The sequence below is a fragment of the Lontra canadensis genome, unplaced genomic scaffold (assembly GCF_010015895.1).
Source record: "Lontra canadensis isolate GAN:19392208 unplaced genomic scaffold, GSC_riverotter_1.0 scaffold4, whole genome shotgun sequence".
Lineage (NCBI taxonomy): Eukaryota > Metazoa > Chordata > Mammalia > Carnivora > Mustelidae > Lontra > Lontra canadensis.
In genome coordinates, this window is record NW_022630998.1 from 40006916 (window position 1) to 40029306 (window position 22391).

General features: G+C 42.4%; 1 pseudogene; it reads left to right on the top strand.

Moving 5' to 3' along the window:
• The first annotated feature begins 2302 nt into the window (after nucleotides 1-2302).
• Nucleotides 2303-6187, top strand: LOC116863964 (annotated as a pseudogene).
• Nucleotides 6188-22391: the final 16204 nt, after the last annotated feature.

Below are 22391 nucleotides of genomic sequence, written 5' to 3' on the forward strand. Positions count from 1 at the left end.
AGCAGCAGCAACAGCAGCAACAGAAGCACCAGAAGCAACAGCAGCAAAGCAATCCACCTCACCAGCCTTGCCTTGCCTTTCACCCCAGCCCCGTATGTGGCAGCAAGTAGGAGGTGTTGCCTCCAGTTTGTCTGCTGAGCATTTTACTAGGCACTATGTGGGCTAGGGGAGGCAATCATAGTAAACATAACAAAGAGAAACCATGGCCTTCCCCAGGATGTGTTCTTCATGAAATCTATGTGGTAATGAGAAAAGAAGGAAAACAGACTAACTCCAATTCAGGGGTAGTGTAGGGAGCAGAGAGAGCCCCATTCTGATTCCAGTCCTGGCTCCACCACTTATAAGCTGTGTGACTCTGGGTAAAATAAATAACCTATTTGAGTGTCTCTGTCTCTCTGCCTCTCTCTCTTTCTCCCTCTCTCTCTCTCTCTCTCTCTTTTGTAACACTGTTATTTATTTTATTTTTTTAAGATTTTATTTATTTATTTATTTGACAGAGATCACAAGTAGGCAGAGAGGCAGGCGGGGGGTGGGGGAAGCACGCTCTCTGCTGAGCAGAGAGCCCAATGCGGGACTCAATCCCAGGACCCTGAGATCATGACCTGAGCCAAAGGCAGAGACTTATACCAGTGAGCCACCCAGGTCCCCCTAAAATTGGTATTTAAAAAATGCACCTCACAAGTTCTCACAAGAAGGGAAGGAGATTTGATATGTAAAACTTCTGGCCTGGAGCACAATAAACACTAAGCCTCCCTGCCTCTCCTTGTTGAATTGTGATACTGCCCAGGTATGTGGCTGTGTGCACTATCTCAATTGTTCCTTAGAGCAAATTTGCTATCCTTGGATGCTCTGTAACCTACCACCCACTCCTGATATCCAAGAAGCCTGTCTAGAAAGAAAGCAAAGGGAGTGAAAAATCCAAGTCCTTGATTATGGAAAAATCTCTAGAGATCAGAAGGCACAGATGAGCCAAGTCCTCAGTGACTTGGGAAGACTGTTTTCTTTAAAAAGTGAGGGTCCTGGAGATTCACAGACCTGTACCCCTGGGGGAAAAAAAATATATATATATATATGTTTATAAAAAATAAAATTATAAAAAAAGAAAAAAAAAAAGTGAGGGTCCTTAACAGCTTGAATGAAAACCAAAGTTCCTGTAGGAGAAGTGTTGTTTTCCCTACTTAGACATAGAAGCTTGTCTTAATTGCCTGCCCACCTGGCTTCTTTCACCATACCTTCTTTGTTTCAACCCCTTCTAACCCCATTCACTTTTCTCCATCCCCATTACTACCACCCCAGTTCTGGACAGTTGCCCCAACCTACATCTTGCCTACCCCCAGTTCCATCCCATCTTCTCTTGCCTTCCTCTAATCCATAATTCGTGACCAGGCAGAGTGTTTTTAACCCTTAAAATACACTGAGGGCTTCCCACCTTACTAAGTACTGAATCTAAATTCCTCATCCTGACTTACAAAGTACTACATTACCTGTACCTCTTTCCATTTTCATGTCCTACCATTCTGCCTTAGGCCCTCCACTCTAACCTCGGGGGCCTTCTTCTTGGTCCTCTAACAGGTCAAGTTCATTCCCACTTTGAGGTTGCCCTTACCTTACCTAGAAAGGTCACCCTACATTTCTAAATAGTTGACTGCTCCTTATCATTTAAATGTCAGTTTAAATGTCCTTGACCACCCAATCTAAAGTATCTACCAATTTATTATCCCACAGATTTATTCCTTGGCAGGTGATACAAGTCACTGGAATAGTTAATATATAACTTCTGTCTGCTTATTTCATTTGTCAAGTATTTAATTGTTACTCAAATGCATACTGGAAAGCAGTTCAAGAAGTAATTACCTGATGAGTAACACACATATTATGCATATTAACAGCATCAAAATATTTCTTCCTTAAGATCAGTCTAACTTTAAAATTAATCCAATACCTCCCTCAGGTCTGCCTTTTACACATTCCTTTAGATTCTATACAGTAAAACTCCAGTGGCTGCACATTTTACTGTTTAAACCTTTCAGAGACATATTGGCACTCATTGTAAAAATGATCCCCAGCAATAAAAGCATTCTAAACTTCAGAAGGAAAATAGCCCTAATAAGGTTTTAGTCCATCCTTCTGCAGAGATGGAATTATTCCCAATGCAATAATTTCTCTCATATTGTGTTCTATCCAGACACAAGCAATAACTTTCTTTTTGTGCTTCTTCTATTGAAAAATACTCAAAAATTCAAATTCTGCTGATGTTAGGTTGGTGCTCATCTTCATGTAAGGAGGATACTACATTTAGTTGATGGGTTTGGAAAATGACCCCAATCCTGTGAAGCAAGCCAGAGGTATCTTGGTCATTTAGATATCACCATGCTTTTTTCATCTCTGAACAGAATTATTTAATAAACTGTCTTTAGGAAGCATGTGATTTGGTAAGATGTAGGCAATTTTCTTCCTGAGACAATTTATATAAGTTAAAACAAGGGAGAGCACAAAAGTGTGAGATGTCCTACGGTTCATACATCATGCACTATTAGGAGAATTTCTATATTCTTGCTAATTTATAATGAGTCCATTAGGAAAAAAAAAAAAAAAAACCTTTGATGCCCCCAAGCAAGAAAAGTTTGTAATTGGAGCTAGTTACTATTTCTCATCACAGATATAGAAAAAGGAAGCAGATCATCTCACAAAATAGAAGCAGTGACCAGTTTGTATCCACGGAGATATACTGCAGACAAACTCTCTTAACCTCCTAAGATAAAATAGGCTACTAGTACTTTTCTCTCCCCCCTTCTTCAAATTTTGAGTCATTTCTTTTCCTGTATGGCTTAAAATAACACTTGGCCTTTTGGATTGTCTTATTGCTCAAATACCAAACTACTTTGTTATCCATTAAACCCCTTTCCATCCTTCTGCCAATCAAGTATTGTCTAACAGCAAAACTTCCTCAGTTTGGGCCAGGAAAACAAAAGCAAAAATAAACAACTGGGACTGCATCAAAATAAAAAGCTTCTGCATAGGAAAGGAAACAATCAACAAAACTAAAAGACAACCTACAGAATGTGAAAAGATATTTGCAAATGACATATCTGATAATGGTTAGGATCCAAAATATAAAAAGAAACAATACAACTCAACACCCAAAAAACAAATAACCCAACTTAAAAATGAGAAGACATAAACCAATATTTCTCCAAAGAAGTATAAATAGCCAACATATACATGAAAAGATGTTTATCATCACTCATGAGGGAAGTACAAATCAAAACCACAGTGAAATATCACCTCATACCTATCAGAATAGCTAAAATCAAAAATACAGGAAAAAACAAGTGTGAGCAAAGATGTGGAGAAAAGGAACACTCTTGCACAGTTGTTAGGAATGCAAACTGGTACAGCCACTATGCGAAACAGTATGGAGGCTCCTCAAAAAGTTAAAAATACTTTCCTTTTACTGACGTGGCTACAGCCATAAGCATGCTCAGGTTTAAGAGGCTTGCCTCCAGTGTCCTCCACTGTGGCAAAAAAGAAGGTCTGATTGGACCCCAATGAAATTACCAATGTCAATTCCCATCAGTAGATCTGGAAACTGATCAAGGACGGGCTGATCATCCAGAAGCCTATAACTAACCATTCCCAGACTCAAGTGCTGGAAAAACACTTTGGTCTGATGGAAGGCAGGCATATGGGCATCAGTAAGAGAAAAGGTACTGCCAAGGCTCAAATGTCTGAGAGGGTGACCTGGATGACGAGGATGAGAATTCTGTGCACCTGCTCAGGTAACAGCTTGAATCTAAGAAGACTGACGGCCAACTGTATCACAGCCTATACCTGAAAGTGAAGGGTAACCTGTTCAAAAACAAGCATATTTTCATCAAACACATCCATGAGCTGAGGCAGAGAAGGCACACAAGAAGCTTCTGGATGACCAGGCTGTATATAGTGGCCTCAGCAATTACACAGATCAGTTATTCAATAAAACAAACCTTTATCTGCCTCAAAAAAAAAAAAAAAAAGAAAAGAAAGAAAAATAGAATTACCATATGATCCAGTAATTTCACTACTGGATATTTACACAAAGAATACAAAAACACTAATCAAAAAGATACATGTAGGGGTGCCTGGGTTGCTCAATTGGTTGAGCATTTGCCTTTGGCTCAGGTCATGATCTCAGGGTCCTGGGATGGAGCCCCGCATCGGGCTCTCTGCTCAGTGGGGAGCCTGCTTCCCCCTCGCTCTCTCTGCCTGCCTCTCTGCCTACTTGTGATCTCTCTCTGTGTGTCAAATAAATAAATAAAATCTTTCAAAAAAAATGTATGTACCCGTGTTTGTTGCGGCGTCATTTACAATTGCTGAAAAATGGAAACAGCTCAAGTGTCTATCCGCAGATGAATGGATAGAGAAGATGTGATACACACACACAGTAGAATATCACTCAGCCATAAACAAAGAATGAAATCTTGCCATTTGTAACAACATGGATGGATCTAAAGAGTATAATGTTAAATGAAGTAGGTCAATCCGAGAAAGTCAAATACCTTATGATTTTACTTATATGTGGAATTTAAGAAGCAAAACAAACAAGCAAAAGAAAAAAAAAGGGATAAAACAAAAAACAGACTCTTAACTATAGAGAACAAACTGATAGTTACCAGAGGGGAGGTGTGTGGGTGGGGTGCCTAAAATAGGAAGGGGATTGAAAATATGCTTATGACGGTAAGCACTGAGTAACGCATGGAAGTGTTGAATCACTCCATTGTACACCGGCAACTAATATAATGCTGTATGTTAATTATACTAGAATTAAATTTTTCTAATTAAATTAAAATTTAATTTTGCTCCCTTTATTCTTTTTTTAAAGTATTTTATTTATTTATTTATTTGACAGAGAGAGAGAGATCACAAGTAGGTAGAGAGGCAGGCAGAGAGAGAGGGGGAAGCAGGCTCCCCACTAAGCAGAGAGCCCAATGCCGGGCTTGATCCCAGGACCCTGAGATCATGACCTGAGCCGAAGGCAGAGGCTTTAACCCACTGAGCCACCCAGGCGCCCCTGCTCCCTTTATTCTAACCAAACATCTTTATCACTAATTGGAAGAATATAATGTGCAAATAAAGGACACTTCGAGTTCATGCTCAACTGGGATGTGCTGGAGATATAGGAAAGACTACATGCTTTACAGACAGCCCATGAAGGAACAAAGCAGAGAAATTAGACAAAACTTTCCATTAATTTTTTAAAGATTTCAATTTTAAAACTTTCGATTTCAGGATGCCTGGGTGGGTCAGTCAATTAAGCACCTGACTCTTGATCTCAGCCCAAGTCTTGATCTCAGGATCAGGGGTTCAAGCCCCATGTTGGACTCCATGCAGGAATGGAGCCAACTTAGATAAAAAAACTTTCAATTTCAAAGCTTTCAATTTTTAAAAATTCTCAATATTCAATATGTTCATAGCACTGCTAAGTATTATGAGGACTGTGGAGATAAACAAGACACAGTTCTTGCCCTTGATATTTAGGTCTTATCATAGCTATAAAAATTCATAATATAACATCTCAGTGAGGTCAGGGTCCTAATAGATAGGGAAGCCCCAAGAAGTCAGAGATTAATTCCCACCAGAGAGAAAAAAAAGTCATGAAAAATAGTATATGAACTACAGTGTCTTAGAGGGAGGGTAGAATTTCAACAATAACAAACATCCCACTCTGGAATGTTGGGGGCAGATAGGCAATATATGCAAAGTCTCAGAAGCAAGGACATCTAGGGAAACTGAGTTGCCTGGGATGCTGGGGGTTAGGGTACATAGATAATGTAAAAGCTGGGTAAACAAGACCAAAAAGGAACAGTAGAGCAGAAAAGGGAAATTCAGAGCAGCAATAGATCATTCCAATGAACAAGAAGTAGAAGCACAGGTGAATCCAAAGAATTACATTTTCAAAATACTAACACTAAAAGCAAACTTTTTTACCTAAAAGGTCTAGCCTAATAAAAGTAGCCCATGTCAGATATAGGGAGGTATCAGTAATGAAAAGATACTTGCCCCAGGACAAAGAAATCTTTCTCTGGCTTCTTTTGCACAGCACACCCGCAGTGCAGCAGAAGGAACAGCACACCTAGCTCACACTTTCTATGCCACAGGTACCCCGTCGTCTCCTCTAACTTTTCTGGATCCAGAGCGCCTAAACTAAACTTGTAGGAAGTGTACATCAGTACTAAAGTAGCAGACTAGGATGCCTTAAGAGATGAACTATGTGACTTAACAGAGAGCAATGTGAATCCTTCAATGGCTGCTCATTGGCTACAATTTCAAGTTGACTTCTCCAGCATGGTGTCCAAGTTTCTCATAGTTTGATCTTGGCCCGTATTTCCAATTTCCTTTTCCTCCACTCCCAACCAGTCCTAGCAGATTATGTTCTATTTTATTTGATGGATATAGGATACTTACTTCTTACTTCTGTACTGAAGGAGAGGAGTAGAGTGGGTTATGCTACCATAACAAACAACTCCAAAATCTTGGTGACCTGAGAAAAAGCAGATGTACATCTCACTCATCCTACATGTGTATCAGGGTTAATGAAGTACTGCGTTCATTATGGCCACTCAGGGACCAAGAATGACAGAATATCACCAGGTCTGACATCGCTGGCTGTGTTCCAGAGAGGGAGGTGCCAAAAGAGCTCTAGAAAGTCTTGAACAAGCTATTAAAAGCTTTGGCCCGGAAGTGATATTTCACTGGTTTCCAACTCATTTGCCCGAAGAACTAGTAAAGCGGCTCAACCCAAGTAAAAGGGAGTGTAGTGTTACCGTGCGAGGAAGCCCTGACAACCATGTGCATTCTGAACATTCATACCTCTGCCTTTGTCCATGCCCTTCTCTATCCCTGCAACATCCTTCCGATGCCTTGAACATCTAAAAAGCTCATGTTTCGGGCACCTGGGTGGCTCAGTGAGTTAAAGCCTCTGCCTTCGGCTCGGATCATGATCTCAGGGTCCTGGGATCGAGCCCCGCATCGGGCTCTCTGCTCAGCGGGGAGCCTGCTTCCCCCTCTGTCTGCCTGCCTCCCTGCCTACTTGTGATCTCTGTCAAATAAATAAATAAAATCTTTAAAAAAATAAAATAAAAAGCTCATGTTTCAAGACCTATCTTATCTGTCTTATCAGACACCTTTTTCATCCACTGGCCATCGTACCACCAGGTTTATCTTGTCTTCATTTCCATAAACCTTTATACATGTACTTACTTACTAAAACACCCAACATGCAGTATATTATCATATGTCTATCTCACTAGCTAGACAAAGAAAGCCTTGATGGCAAAGAATACATGTAATCACCTTGGTACCCCCAGTATTTAGCATGGTACCCGACACACAGTAGAGAAGGAGAAAGTTAGGTGCTATGAAATGAAAGATAATACTCAAAGAGCAGTTCAATGACCTGCAAGCAGTTACACAATTTATTACAGAAGAGATTCATCGAGTAATTTAAAAGCACTGCCAATTTACTATCTAAAAGAACTATTATTTCCCTCTTATCAGGGAAAAAACATGCCTGAGAGTGATAAATTTGTTTCACATGTAGTTAATTTCAGATGTAAGATTTCTGGGGTCCAGACTCTGGCCTCTCTCAACATTTCCTCCAACAATTAAGGGTACTTCAGCTGCAAAATGACAATTTATGCCAAGGACAAAACTTGCTCTGTCACTAGGAAGAATGCTATTGTCTCCAGAGCCTTCTTATGGACTTCAGTGTTTTTCCCACATACTCCCTATGGAGCAATATGGAAAGAAAACTGGGATAGGATCAAATCCTAAAGAATCTTGGGAAATTTAAAACCTGTTTCTGATCAACAGTCTCCAGATCACAGACATGACTCCTGTGCTGGGCAGTGTTTGGTTTTGATGGCATCTAAGGTTACTTTTATAGTCATGATTCTGGGACTTTTCTATGCCTCCTTGAGAACTCATCGAAGTGAAATCTATTTCTCCTGACATAAACTATAACCTCAGGAGAAAAAGAATGCTATCTGGCATGATCCAAAGAGGCAGGGCCTAAGGGCAAAAGTATATTTTATGGGAAAAAGGATCCTGGACAAGTTCCTCCTTTATTCTTTAGGTAATCTGCAGCCCTGACATTTTTCTGCTGTGCATCAGCAGAAGTTTAACCTGGTTCGGGTTTTAACAAAAGAGCCATCATGTTGGCCTGGCTTACCAGCTAAGTGAGGCCCAACTTTTCTTGCTCTGCAAGCTAGATGTATTGACATTCAGATCTGAGCACTTCCCATCAAAGTGCCTCTATAAAGCCAGCCTGGTAAGGCCTCTGAGATGAATGGGCTAGGAATCATTCCTTAAGCTCCCCTCATATATTCGGAAAGCCCAGAGGGACTGTGGTTATTACTCAAGAAGGTGAGATTAATGTACAAATTTGAGAAGAGTGGAGCCCAGAGAATGGCAGGTTTGCCCAAGGTCATGTATCAAGCTTTCTTCTCCTCTTAACGGACTACAGGAAGACAGGTGTTTAGAAACCCAGTTTAACTTTATGAATGGGATTACAGACAACTGAAGCTCTTACATGTCTATATAGTAGAAGCTTAAAGATCTTAGGGAAGGAAATCTCATCAGAAGAGGGGTGCAGAGTGGGGGGGTGTCTTAAAGCTGCATTTGCCATAGAGACTTCATGATTTATGGGGATCTTAGGGAGAAAACAATGGAGATTATGGGAATACTTTTTAAAAAATCCTCAATTTTCCTTAGTGCCTAACACTACCTTCATTGTCTACCCTTCTCTAGGAAACATAGCTCTTCAATCACACTCTCCTCGTGAACAGGTTCTAGGGCCCCTACTCATCTGAGGCTGTGGTGTGTATCATCAGTCTGTGTCTCCTCCACCCCTGAACCACTGTGCGACGGTCTGTTATGTGTTACTCTTCACAAGCATTTAGTGGCCCTTCCTGGAGGAGGATTATACTTTGGACTCCTACAAAAGTATATCCTTTCTAACTTCTATGTGGCCATGTGACTCACTCTGACCAATGAGATACAAGCAGAAGTAGGAGGCACTGTTTTCATGGGGAAGCTTTAAAAACCAGTGCATACTTTGCCCTGCTTTCTTTTTCCCTCTTCCATGCTGATTGGCAATGTTCCACATAGAGCCAGCTCTGTCTATCTGTGTTATGGAAAGTTCTGGAGAGAAAAAAATGCTAAGCAGAGCTACAACCAGGCTTCAGGGACATACAGTGTGAGTGAGAAATTCTGTGGATTTAAACCAATGAGATTTTGGGGTCTTTTGTTACTGCAACATAATCTTTTTTTAGATTTTATTTATTTATTTTAATGTTTTTAAATTTAGCTTTATCTGGCCAACTCAAGTATATAGATTACCATACCCATCAACCCATCTTATAGATAGTACTAGCCATCTATGCTGCATAACACATTACCCCAATATTTAGTGGCTGAAGACATGTCTTTATTATCTCACCATTTCCGTGGGTCAAGAATCCAAGCACGGCTTAGCTAATCATCTCTTTCAGCAACTGCACAGGTTGTGGTCATAAGGTTTAACATGACTGGGGCTGCAGTCACCTCAAGGTTCAACGGAGGCAGAATCCTCCTCCAAGATAACTCAGTGGATATTGGCAAGATGTCAGAAGTGACCTCTCATACTTTTGCCATATTCTATTCCCTGGGTTCTGCCCATGCTAAAGGGCAGGAAATGACACAAGTCATGAATATCAGGGGGCAGGGATTAATGGGAACCTTATTAGAAACTATATTACAATGATTGTCAAAAAAAGTAAAATTAAATGAACCTGAGTTGAGCAAGAACCCAAGCTTGAGCGGTGAGACAAGAGAGAGAACTGCAGAATTTTATAACTGTGGCTCTGAAGCCCAGAAAGGTTAACTATCTTGCCAAGGATATGCAGTTAGCAATAAAACCAGAATGAAAATTCAGATCAGTGCTCTTTCCACCAGACAGTGGTAAGTGAAAATTAAATAGCAATACAAGACAAATTGCATTCAACTGACAAAGGAGCTAGGCCATCAGTTGTTAATTGAATTGTCACATAAATCATCCAGACAATGACCGAATTAAAAGTGCAGAAAGAGAAGCTCTTTAGGCTAGGGGCAATCAAAGGTAGGTCATAATAGGAGTTAGACTTTGAAGGGTAGGATTGTTTGAGCAGAAAAGAAGGGAAAAGTGTTTTTGACCAGTAAATGTCCAAACTGGGAGTTCTTCAGGGGAACCCTCGGGCATCACACAGAAATGCTGACGTCTCTACTCTTCTGTCTTCAATCTTTACTCATCAGGTGACAGATATTTTCCAAACAGACTATCTCTGGAACACTGTACGTCAGAGGTGAGGCCACATAGAGAGAACCTTCAATTTACCCTAAGGTAAGTTGTACCCAACCTGAGGAGAAAGGATCAGAATCAAATAGAAATGTTTGTTTGGGAAACTGCATATGCTTTATACCCCACCCCCAAAACCTGAGGCACCTGGATGTCTGTGGAGGAGGGCAGTGGAGCACAGGTAGCTTGAAAACGTCACCCCAACTGATTCTGATATAACCCCCTGGTTAGGAAGCAGAGCTATGGGGCTTTCTGCATCATCTGGTGAGGTCTGCGGAAACACTCTTTGCCCTACAAAGAACTCCAAAGCCAGGTCTTTTCAGGAGGCCAATACCCTCCCTCACAAAACACAAGCAGCTTGATAGGTGAGCCAGGATAGACTGATGTCCCCTTAATTAAGGGGTCATGAACACGCCCCAAGGAGCTTTCTAAGAGTACTTGATGGACAGAGATAAGCCCCCAAAATAGTAAATGTAATAGTAATTAAATCTTGATGAAAGACTCATTTTTGTCCACCTTGGACAGATACTGTGTTCCCCATTCTATAGGTGATAAAACTGATAATTTAATGAACTGGATCCAGGTCTGCAGACCAGTGGGAAGGAAGTTGGATGAGATCATTTACTTTATCAAGTTTATCACTGTTCCAGAAAACGAAGTGAGAAACAAGGGAGCAAAAGAGAAATTTTAAAAAAAATCTAAAAAATTTTTTCAAATATCATAAAAAGATATAAATGTCAAGATCCCCATGGTTCCCTGACAAACCATGTCATTTTTTATTGGAAACTGCAAATAGGTCAGGCTGAGTCCCCAAGTGCTAGCTTTGACTTTCCCAGTATGAATGGAACTCTGTCTCATGACACAGACCGTCAACTCTGGATGAAGGTCCTCCTATAGGCCCCACCAAAGATCTCCCAGTAAATCAAAGGGGCCTATAAGGGTACTCTGACTAGTGGAAGAACAAAGATCTCACCTTCGGCAGACACAAACCTACTATGCCTCACTGACATGGAGAGACCCTGACAAGGCACAGCTATTAGCATTTATAATGCTTTTTTGCCCAGATGCAAATGTCATTTTCTGCCATTTGCACTGCTGACCAGGGTGGCCCCAGAAGAAGGAACTGCTGATGGACACAGCCTTTGTCCAGTGTCCTGCAGGGAGGCTGGAATGGACTGTAACTGTAGCTTTGCCCATGGCAGCCGTCAGATACCCACAGAGACCAATCTCTCCCAGTGCTTGCAAATGAAATTTCTCCTCAGGGGATGAAAAAGTCTCCAAAAGAACCTGTCAAGTTTGTTTTATGGTTTTTATCATTATGTTTTCTTTCTAGAACAAGGGTGCACAGAAAAGAGCAGGTAGCCTCCAGATGCCATTACCTGTTTCCTAGGATTTCTTAAGATTTGCCATATGATAGTCTAGAGGTCCAAGCATTTCAAATACTTTGAAATAACGCTTTGTTCCTTTCTTGTCTATTTTCTTTCTCCAGGATTCTGCAAAAACACATCTTAGGTCCAGAGATGTGGACATAAATTTTCTAAAAGCCCAATTACACAGGTGTAAATCAGGACAAATGAAGGGGCTTCCCAAAAGGAGCTGAGAGACTGGAAGAAACCAATTTTGCATTCAAGACTTCATAAACCCTTTTCTCTGACCGAGACCCAAGGTGTGAGTGTCATTTATGTGGAAACCCTAAACAGAGTTTCTTAACTGGGCTGTAAATCAGAACCACCTTGGGAGCTTTTCAAACAATACCCAGCATCAGAGATTCTGATTCAATTGTCCTGGGGTGGCATCCAGGCAACAGTCCTTTCAAAGCCCCACAGGTGGAAGATGGAAGGTTCTCACTCTCCACAAGCAGTATGGCTGTCCTGGTGCCTACTGCACTGAACTGAGCATTTCTATCCGTTCCTTTATTCTAGCCTAGGGGTTGCAAACCCAACTATCAAGGGGGGCCAGCAAGTAAGGTAAGGCCCAGATACAAGGCAACAGACAGTGGCAGAACTTCTAGTTTTTCAAGAGGAGATAGAAGTTGGATTTTTACATGAAACTTCCTGATTTTAAAATGTGGACAGCTGATTTAAAATGGAATCCTCTGAATGTATGACAACAGCCTTGGTTTCCTCCCATAGTTTTTCCTACACTGGGTCCTCAGATGACCTAGGGATCTCTTTCCTTTTGGGATCAACCAGCAAAACTGAAGAAAGAAAGCACAACTGCAGAGCTTGAAAGCATGTCCTGGTAAACACTAGCCTCTTGTCAGTTGGCATCTATTGTCATTTATACATATTTATCTTTAATTGACAGGCTCACGTTGCAGGGAGGGCACAGGAAATCCCTGTAACTAAGACTGGTGACCCTGACCCTAAGAAGGTTCACTAGGCCTTAAACAAGAATGTGTCCCTAGGGGCGGGTGTGGGTTGGGGCGGTGCCTGGGTGACTCAATCGTTAAGTGTCTGCCTTCGGCTCAGATGGTGATCTCAGGGTTCTGGGATGGATCCCCACATCGGGCTCCCTGCTCAGCAGAGGGTCTGCTTCTCCCTCTGCCTGCTGCTCCCCTTGCTTGTGCTCGCTCTCTCTCTCTCAAATAAATTCTTTATTTTTGTGAAGACTATTTATTTATTAGAGAGAGAGAGCAAGAGAGAGAGGGAGAGAGAACACAAGCAAGGGGAACAGCAGGCAGAGGGAGAAGCAGACTCCCCACTGAGCAGGGAGCCCAATGTGGGGCTCAATCCCAGGAACCCGAGATCATGACCTGAGCCAAAGACAGATGCTTAACCAACTCAGCCACGTAGGCAGCCCTAAATAAAAGATTAAAAAAAAAAAAAAAAAAGTGCGCCACTGGGTCCAGGACTTCAGTGGAAACACAACAAAAATGAGAAAGGGAATAAGTGAACCCCCAAAAGATCATTGTTGAGCCATTTTGTTAAGATCAGCTATCAGAAGTTGGTGTATGGAAAAGAGCAAAGGCACTGAAGCCAGACACTTAGCTGCTCTACAGGTACAACCCCCTGTACCGGCAAAGCACACCATCTTCCAAGCCTCAGATTCTACATCCGTCAAGTGGACATAAAAATACCTTCCCTATAAATACGTCATGGAGGCTCCAAAAAAAAAAAATTAAAAATAAATCTACCCTATGATCCAGTAATTGCTCTACTGGGTATTTACCCGAAGAATACAAAAACACTAGTTCAAAAAGACATATGCACCCCTCTGTTTATTGCAGCCTTATGTACAATAGCCAAACTATGGAAGCAACCAAGGGTTCATCTATAAATGGCAAGATAAAGAAGATGGGGGGGGTTGTGTGTATGTACACACACATTATGGAATATTATTCAGCCTCATAAAAGAATGAAATCTTGCCATTTGCAACAAAACATGGATGGAGCTAAAAAGTAGAACACTAAGCTAAATAAGTCAGTCAGAGAAAGATAAATACTGTATGGTATCACTTATAATGTGGAATTTAAGAAACAAAAACAAAACAAGAAACAGACTCTCAACACTAGAGAACAAATGGAGGATTACCAGAGGGGAGGTGGGGGGGGGGGAACAGGTGAAACAGGTGATGTGGATTAAGAGTATACTTATCTTGGGGCACCTGGGTGGCTCAGTGGGTTAAGCCTCTGCCTTCGGCTCAGGTAAGGATCTCGGGTCCTGATATCGAGCCCCGAATCGGGCTCTCTGCTCGGTGGGGAGCCTGCTTCCCCCTCTCTCTCTGCCTGCCTCTCTGCCTACTTATGATCTCATTTTTAAATATAATTTTAAAAAATATTTTATTTACTTATTTGAGGTAGAGAGAGAGAGCATGAGCAGGGGGCAGAGGGAAAGGGAGAAGCAGTCTCCCCACTGAGCAAGGAGCCAGACATGGGACTCAATCCCAGGACCACAGGATCATGACCTGAGCCAAAGGCAGATGCTTAACTAGCTCAGTCACCCAGGCATCCCTGTATACAATTGTTGAATGACTATATTGTATACCTGAAACTAGTATAACATTGTACATTAAGTATACTGGAATTAAAATTTTAAATTTAGTTAAAGAAAGGAAAAAACCTTCCCCAAAGAGTTGCAATGGTGAGGCAGGATGAATCAGAAGGGCCCCAAACATGGAACACACTAAATTTCCAATCAGAGTGTGCTATGGTGAGTGCTGTGAAGTGTGTAAACCTGGCGATTCACAGACCTGTACCCCTGGGGATAAAAATATATTATATGTTTATTCAAAAAAAAAGAAAGAAAAGAAAAGACATCCGTTTTCATGCCTTGATAATCTAAATAAAGCATCTCCGAATTCCTGCTTTTGAAAAGTTCTTCCGAATAGATAATTTAATTCTAAAGTCCCTGTGTTTTTCTGCAACAGCCGCAAGCACACATTCATTCCACATGTCTGAACCCAGGTGGCAAATGCTTCCTTCCATCGGAGCTCTTTCTTCCTTCCGGCGTTTCGGCACATGGTCCCTGTCATCCTCTGAATTCTGCCCACCTTTCCACAATACTTCAGGTATTTCACAGCACTACTCTATCACTTGCCACTCAGCTCGTCATAATGTTGAAACACATGACAGAACGGTCTGCATATGTCCCCTGACACAGTTACCCTTGGGGAAGAGGCTACATGATATGTATCTTTTCATCTTCTTCAGATACAGTTATGTCACCCAGGAGACCAAAATGTCCCTCAAGGCACTTTCTCCCAGCCTCTTTCTGCCAAGCCCCATCTTGCCTCCAACACCTTCCGCCAGTTCTGAAATCACCTTTCCCATCTCGGTGGGCTTTGCCCTCTAAAAAGCAGCGACAGTCATGGCTCACCTTCCCCTACAACATCTGTCTATATTAAATTTAATTCCACACGCATGCAGGGACTTCTATCTCCAACCACTCCCCTGAGACTCTGAGGCGGAAGAGCTGAGCAATACACAATCCTTTGCCGGAGCTTCCCACAGTATTAAGGCTGTATATCAAGTTTGCTTGAAGGGATGACAGCCCATCCACCGCTAGGCAGCGGGGGTTTTTTTGTTTTTGTTTGTTTTGTTTGTTTTTTTTTTTTAATTTTGAGAGGAACCTTTTTTTTTTTTTAAGATTTTATTTATTTATTTGACAGACAGAGATCACAAGTAGGCAAAGAAGCAGGCAGAGAGAGAGGAGGAAGCAGGCTCCCCGCCGAGCAGTGAGCCCAATGCAGAGCTCGATCCCAGGACCCTGGGATCATGACCTGAGCCGAAGGTAGAGGCTTAACCCACTGAGCCACCCAGGCGCCCCTAGGCAGTGTTTTATTACTACTTCTCTGCTCTGCATCTTTTTACCAAGACATCCACCTGCGATTCTGATTCTCTGGCCCAGGAGTGGAACAGGTATGGCTATTAACTCATATAACTGATGATTTTATACAAAGAGTTTATGTCTACATGGATCTTGAAGGAGATTAGGATATGCTACCCCAAAATGTGCCACTCTGGCATAAAAATTATTCAGGTAAGACTTGGAGCTGAAAGCAACTGAGAATCAATAGATACAGGATATATCTGCTTAAAGCAAAGTACAAATTTCTCTTTGTGAAGGTTTCCCACCAGCCCCTCCTGTGTCACAAAGAGGAGCGTGACCCTAAACTTCAAAGATGGAGAGTCATCACCAACGTGAACCTGCAGAAACAAGCCTTAATAACATAGCCCTCACCTTCCAATAGCTTTGTCATATACTTCCTAGTTGCTTCCTCACAATTTATTGTCCCATGAAGCCCACACCCTCTTTCCTTTGGTAAGAAGGGTAGATAAACTCCTGAGCCTAAATGATTCTTTGAGTTTCACTTTTGTGTGAATTCCCATCCAGGTAAATATTCATAAAAATTGCGTGCCTTTTCTCCTGTTGATCAGTCTGTGGTCACAATTGCAGGCCCCCACTCACTGAACCTAAGAGAGTAAAGGGAAAAATTTTCCCCCCTCAGGATCTCTTCAAATCAGACATTCTCAGAGATGCTATACTAATACTCAAAACCTAAGGGCCAGGGGCACCTGGGTGGCTCAGTGGGTTAAGCTTCTGCCTTCAGCTCAGGTCATGATCTCAGAGTCCTGGGATCGAGCCCCACATCAGGCTCTCTGCTCAGCAGAGGACCTGCTTCCCCCTCCACCTCTGCCTGCCTGTCTACTTGTGATCTCTCTCTGTCAAATAAATAAATAAAATCTTTTAAAAAAAATGCCAATACAAAACTAAGAGCCAGCACCCCTTTCTTGAAAGGTTCACTGCAGTTTATCTAACCATAAACAATGATTGAACCTTACGCATGCAGGGTTGTTGACTGAGAATTGCCAACACTTATTTGCCCTTAAGCAATGACTATGCAGCTGGGAATGGGACAAGGGGACATCAAACTATGACAGTGAGTGTGAGATGAGCTTATAGGGGAGGAAAACACACAACTCCACACACTGGAACTCATAAGCTGGGCTTCTAACCCCCTTCAAGTCCCATTATCCAATATGGCAGCCACTTAAATCTTTTCTGCATATGAATTGAGTCTTCTTGTTCTCCTGCTTAGACCTCTGGAAGCCTTAACTTTGCACTCAGAATGATTCCTAATGCCCTTCATGGCCCCCAAGATCCAGGGGGACCTGGTCTTGCCACCCTCCCCATCCTCAGGTACTTGTTTTGTGAGCATCTGTTGGGCTGCAGACCTCCACTAATCTCATCTCATCTGCCCCCCTGGACCCCCACCTACTTCTCTGCATTTTCTTCTCATCTTCTAGATCTTTTGCTCTAAAGCCACCTCATGCAGTTCTTCTCCAGCCACTCAAAGTGACTGCCTGTTTTATCACAGAATTCCAGTTCTGTCCCAGCACTTACCACTATCTTGAAAGCAATTTGTTTCCTTGTTAGATGTTTATCTTACCCCTTAGACTGGAAACTCACTGAGGACAAGGATCTGAGCTGAGGAGAACAGCACCAGGCACAGAGTGCCCAGGGAATGAACAATTCTGAACAAGGAAGTGAATAAAAGTTCAGCCTTCTGGGCAGGGGCACCCCACCTGCCCCTTCCTCTGACATCCTGGGCTCGTGCTGTCTGCACCCAGCCACCCCTCCTCTGCTCAAAGCTCGGCAGATGCATGCACTCCCACAGACCCTGGCATGTCCATCGGAATTTCAGGACCAACCTCTATGCAGCTGCATTCCTGGTTCTCCTCCCTTCCCCAGGAAAGCCTTTGAGAAGCCTACTGGGCAAAAATACAAGTCCATTCCTCCCTCTCCCTCCTCACCCCTCCTCTCACACAAAACAACACACACACACAGAGCACATCTAGGGTTCCACAGGCAGAGACTCAAACTGCCTAAGAACACCTCCTGAGAGGGAGAATTTGGCTTTAAGATCTTAAATTCCTGGTCCTTCATGCCCAAGCTGGGTTTCCCAAGGGAGTCTATGCTGGGCCTTGGCTCTGGGCACCCGCCTAAACCCACAGCAGGTCAGGCTCAGGGATGGCCTTGCCGCTGCCACCCAGGACATCAGATGTCACCAGAATTCCCAACAGTGTCAGTGAGTGACTGTGGACTGTTGGGTGACATCATACATGACCCAGCACCAGACTTTCAATGTAGCACAGCACAGGCTTAATCATAAGATCCGGAAAATGCAGACTTCATGCCTCCAGAAGGAAATGGCTAAGGTCTCTTTTCCTAGGGATCAGACAGATTGAGCTGAAATGGGTGTTGATAAAACCCCCTGATTGCATCTCAAGGACCATTTCCCCAAACTAAGCCTGGGCCTTGCTGTCAGAGAGCTTATCCCTTTATAGCTGCATTCACTGGGGAAATTTCTGTTCTAAAATATATACCACTGGAGAAATGGAAAAAACCTTTTACAACTGCGTAGCGAAGAGGTAGGGGGTATGTGGGGATAGTAACCTAATTAATTTTTAGGAGAACAGAGAGCTGCTTATTCAACAGCAGTTCTGAAGAAAAGATGCATTAGTGCTCTTGGAGGGTATGTAATCTAATGGATGTGGACATCAGAGCCCAGCTACGGACACGAATAACAGAAGCTAACAGAGCCCTTCCTCGGGAACAGGCGCTGAGCAAAACTGCTGGTAGGCATTTCTCATTTAAAATGAGGGTCACTGGTGTGCCTGGGTGGCTCAGTCATTAGACATCTGCCTTCAGCTCAGGTCATGATCCCAGAGTCCTGGGATCAAGTCCCACATTGGGCTCCCAGCTCCATGGAGATCTGCTTCTCCCTCTGATCATCTCCCCTCTCATGTTCTCTCTCACTCTCTCTCTCTAATAAATAAAATCTTATAAGTAAATAAATAAAATGAGGGTCAGGAATTATTCTCCCATTTTTACATAAGGAAACTAAGGTTCAGAGAGGTTAAGTAGTCACACAGTTTGTGAATGGTGAATCTCAGCCCTTTGCCACATGGCTCTATCAGTTCTCTCCACCATCACTAGGCTTTTGAACTAGGGGATCGGTGAGAAATACAGGGAAGGTGATGAGCTTAAAATCCACTATCCATCATCCACTACCATGTGGTTTTCACCTGCCCGCCCCCCATCCAGGCTGCCTCAACACCAGCAGCCCTAGGCCGTTAGCTCTCAAGGTTGCTGCTTTGAACTAAGATTTGCAGGAGCAATGAGGGAAGTAAAGAGCAGGAAGGCAAAAGCCTCAAGACCCTCACGTGCTACCTGCTCACACTGCCCCCAAGCAACTCCCATCACACAGGAAACCAATGGCTTGGCTTGTAACATTAACAACACTCAGCGTTAGTCACCACATTTCACTGACTCTGAAAACAACATATTTTTAAAAAGCTGCTCTTGGGGCACCTAGGTGGCTCAGTGGGTTAAGCCTCTGCCTTTGGCTCAGGTTATGATCTCGGGGTCCCGGAATCGAGCCCCGCATCAGGCTCCCTGCTCAGCGGGGAGCCTGCTTCCCCCTCTCTCTGCCTGCCTCTCTGCCTACTTGTGATCTCTCTCTCTGTCAAATAAACAAATAAAATCTTTAAAAAAATAAATAAAAAGCTGCCTCTTTCAAAGCTCAACACACAGAACTGAATCACATGAGTGCCCTTGAGGTACAATCTAGCACAGGTTTCTTTTGTGATAGAATTAATAATGAATGGCTACCATTTCCCACTTACTATGTGTCAGATGCTTTGCATGGGCATTTGTCTTAAAACTTCTATCACAAGGGACACCTGGGTGGCTCAGTGGGGTTAAAGTCTCTGCCTTCAGCTCAGGTCATGATCCCAGGGTCCTGGGATCAAGCCCTGCATCGGGCTCTCTGCTCAGCAGGGAGCCTGCTTCCTCCTCTCTCTCTGCCTGCTTCTTTGCCTACTTGTGATCTCTGTCTGTCAAATAAATAAATATTTTTTTAAAAACTTCTATCACAAATAATGTACACTATGCCAATATTTTAATAGCTATTAACTTAATAGTTAATATCTTACTATGAATATACTATTCAAGTATTTTATTTACCCATTTTAAATTATTAGCAGAATTAACAATTTAATTCTTTGACTTTAAGCAATTACAGTTCAGAACAGGACCAAGCCCTACCAAGATTAATTCATTTAGTCCTCCTAACAATGCTATGTTATTATCTCATTTTTTGTTTTGAAGATAAGGAAACTGAGGCCCAGAGAGGTTAAGTAATTTGTTCAAGGTCACACAGCAAATAGGTAGTGGAGCTGAAATTTGGGCCCTAGCAATCTGATTTCGGAGTCCAAGCTCATGACTTTCGTGCTCTGCTGCTTCAAGTCCTCCATAATCCCAGTGGCTCTTGAGAGAGCAAATGATAACTGCACAAAATTAGTAATTGCAAAAAAAAAAAAAAGGATAAAAAGGATTAGCAGACTCCAGGAAGAGTCCACCCTTGTGGCAGAGTCAAAACCATATATAATTCATAAAAACATAACACTGCATTGAGATCAAAATAAATGATATGTGCTTAATATCACACATCATAGAGATACTAATTTTTTTAAGATAAAGTAAATACTTAGAAATGTTTACAAACCTTAGAAACCTTCCTATCTGTAAGTTGATAGTGCTGCCATTTATAAATCATCAGAAATTATTAATAATGGATGTTTGTGCAGGCTGTAACCAATCAGTAAACCCCACACGTAGATGAATCTTGGGAGAACATAATCGTGTGTGTGTGTGTGTGTGTGAGAGAGAGAGAGAGAGAGAGAGACAGACAGACAGACAGAGACAGAGACAGACAGAGACAGGGAGGCAGACAGATACACACACACACACACACACACACACACACACACACATAGGGAAGGGAGGGCACTAGGACAGACAGTGCCCGCAAGGTTTACTAAGGAGAGTAGGTCACTCAGGTGGGACACATAGTAGGTCTGTTGTCACACAGTTAAGCAAGTGGCAGAGCCAGGATTTGAAGCAGATCTGATCCAAAGCCTACATGCTTTCTGCCCACTACACTGCCTTTCTGAAAGAATGGGTGAGAAGGGATTTCAGTTATGTTTTCCTATAAAACCTTAAATTTAGGTTGAAAGCTATCTAATCAAGAAGGGATACACAGACCTAAGACCCATAAAGTATAATTTATCTGCCATTCTTTGTTTCATTTCTATCCTTCAGAAACTTTCTTTTCCTGGGATCTTTCATTTATTGTATTGATTATTATTTAAAAGATTTATTTATTTAACTGGTTGTTTTTAGTGTAAAATTCTGTGAGGTTTATTCTAAGTTTGGAATTCATATCTTATTTCTTTTTGTTTACTGTAAACTAATGGCTCCTTTCTCGCTCTTTCTAAATGACTTATTTTAAACCAAAATATGTAGCAAAAGAAACCAAAGAGATTGGGTGGGAAACCTATCTATGGGTATTGTTATGAATTTATTGTCTATTGTTAATCGAAATCATGATCCTTACCACAACGGTGATGGAAGGACAATTCTGGGTAAGCACTGTCTACAAAGCAGGCGAGACAGAAGAGGGAGGGAGGAGGAAAATTGTTAGACTTCATTGCAACTGGGTCAAAAAGCAGAGTAAAATGCCTGGAAGCTACGTGTCTTCCTTAAGATGCTTTATTAAAAAGCACATCCTGCATTTCTTTGCCTTTAACCATATCTTCAAGACAAGTTTCTGCCCTCTGCTTTGTTTCAATTGGCTGGCTAACCCTGAGGTCAATCAAGCTCACTTCCTAAATGTCAGACTCACTGAGAAAAGGATACTGGTGGTTAGGGTAGAGACTTGGCTGCCCCTGCCCAGAACTGACCTAGCTGGAGGGGCGCCTCCGTCCCCCACCAACTTGAAAGAATAAGAGAACCACTTAGTGGGAATGCTTACTCTATTCTTTGTGGTCTATGAATGTCTCTATCTCAAACTACTTTAGGGATTAAAGTTAAGGTTAGGGATGAGGTTACAAGGTTAAGGTTATAGGATGCCCTATAGGGATGAGCCAAAGCAAAGCCCTGAATTTTCCTAAGCTAAAGCTACTTCCCTCTTCCTCTGCATATTTTGGTGTTATTCAGGCATCCTGAGAAACCATAATAGGGTAGGATTCTGCTGGGCCCTGCACTGAGCCTTACCCACATTACATGGTGACTCTATGCAGGAAGTAATGTCATTTGCACCTTTGCCCAGGTAAGAAAAGAAGGCACAGGCTGGGACTACACAACCAGGCAAGCTGGCCACAGAGCCAACCACCAAGGACACAATTTTGCCAGCTGAGCCCTCTAGCACCCCTGCAGGTGTCTTGGCACAGTTGGTAGAATAATGAAGAAGGGACCTGAGAAGAGAAGAGGAAGGCTAAGCAGGAAACTGAGTGCCAAGGAAACGGTTCACAGTCTGTGCCTTCCTCTCTAGCCTCCGGACCTTGAAAGACAAACGTAAACTTCTAGAACCACCTTCAAGACTGTCATCTGGGTCCTCAGAGGCCTGAAGAAGAGGAAACGGGGCCAAACCTGAATTCCCAGACTTCTTTTTGAACCTGCTGAAAACTAAGAAAGATCTGCTTGAAGGAAATTGCAGAGTGTCCCTGTCCCTGGAAACAGACTTTAAAGAGAG